The 1,820-nt window shown below is 32.7% G+C and overlaps 1 protein-coding gene across 1 annotated transcript in view; it reads left to right on the forward strand.

Annotated features, from left to right (window-relative positions):
* hacd1 (3-hydroxyacyl-CoA dehydratase 1) overlaps positions 1-1,820 on the forward strand; it is a 10,651-nt gene that overhangs the window by 1,036 nt on the left and 7,795 nt on the right. The window lies entirely within an intron of this gene.

Genomic DNA, 1,820 nt, shown 5'->3' on the forward strand with positions numbered 1-1,820 from the left:
ACATGGAAGACACTACATTTTAACACTGACAATGTGGCAGCTTAAAAAGAGACTGTGAGAAACTATAAGAAGTGCTGATATACAAACAATCTGCTTGGAACAATAATGCAAACAAACAAAAGTATAATTTCCACATTAAAATCCCTAAAAAGTAATCTAAGATATCTATGGATATGCACATGTTGTTCATTTCTAAAGTTTTCCTGCAGGACACAAGATGTCTCCTCCGTCACTGTAAAGTCTGGTCTCAGTTTATGTGCACTTGCAGTTTCAAATTTCTACATCAGCCCTTGTATAAGTTGCATACTGGACCTGGATTGACTTCCAAACTATTGAGCAACAGGTGATGTCACAAATCATGCTCGTAAGCCCCGCCCCCTTAAACATCTGACTTTCAGAGAAACTTTCCACTTTCAGCATAAGAGTGTGAAAACATCCTTTTAGTGTCAAACTAAACACAGTGAAGCTCAAACATCACACTGTAGGAACAAGAAGAAAAACATTTTTGAGTAAAGGGAGACTTTAAAGTACTAAAAGTAAAAGTATTTAGTCTGTACAATGGCCCATTTCATGTATATACTATTATTAAAATATAATTATTGAAGCATTTATGTGTAAATCACTTTAAGGTTGCAGCTACTAGAAGTGGAGCTAAATTGAATTACTTTATTATACTGCTGCCAGCATATGAATTGTGATGATAATGCATCATAATTCATTGGTCAGTTATATGTTGTGTTATTGATCTGAATCTGCAACTAGTAACTACAGATGTAAAATAAGTGTGGTGGAGTAAAAAGTACAATATTTAGGAGAAGTATGGAGTAGCATGTAATTTGTATATAATTACAATACTTGAGTAAATGTACTTCCCAACATAAAGGGGTCGAGTGTCGGGGGTCATGTGTTGATCAAAAGGAAGGGGAAATATGTTGTAAATGTTTGATTTTTAGTGAAATGGATACAAATATTGTTGTTATGGTTGTTCAGTGAAGACATCAACAGCTCATAGACATCAGAGACACGACAATGGGACCAGTCACTGGTTTAATCTTTAACAAATAGTATTTTGTAAGCTTTTTTAATGTAAAATCTTAATTTATGAAGTAAATTACAGCTGTAAGATAAATTAATGGAGTAAAAATTACATTATTTGGCTCTAAATGGAGTAGAAGTATAAAGTAGCTCAAAATGGGAATTGCTCAAGTAAAGTAAAGGTACCTCAAATACTGAACTACAGTACTAATCTGGACCATCTGTGAGGAATGTTTCTGCTTTATATTATCACACTGGTGACTCTGTTTGTTTAAATAATGATATTTTATGAAGGATACAGTTGTTGAAGTTTACATAAAATACATATTTATCTGCTGAAGAGGACATTTTTTAGTTTGACCTGTAATGTGATGATGACACTGACATCAACAGAACTGACATGATGCAAAATACAATCTACTTTATATTAGAAGACAGTCTCTTGGTTTTTGGGAGTTACTTTTTTTTTCCCTCAGAGCAGCCCAGATTTAACATATAACTGATTGGTTATTTTAAAGCAAAAATGCCACAATTTCACTTCAATCAGCTTCTCAAATGTGAGAATTTTCTACTTTTCTACATGAATGTTGACTGAATATCTTTGAGTTTTGGACTATTGATCATATTAAAGATGTCACTTAGGATTCTAAGAACATTTTTTTAAAGCTAGTTTGCAATGTTTTAAAGTCAGAACAATGAATTGAGAAAATGATCAGCAGATTAATCAATGAAGAGAATAATCATTAGTTGCAGTCCTACAGTAGATAGATAGATAGATAGATAGA

The sequence above is a fragment of the Morone saxatilis genome, unplaced genomic scaffold (assembly GCF_004916995.1).
Source record: "Morone saxatilis isolate NCDOM2014 unplaced genomic scaffold, NCSU_SB_2.0 Contig0, whole genome shotgun sequence".
NCBI lineage: Eukaryota > Metazoa > Chordata > Actinopteri > Moronidae > Morone > Morone saxatilis.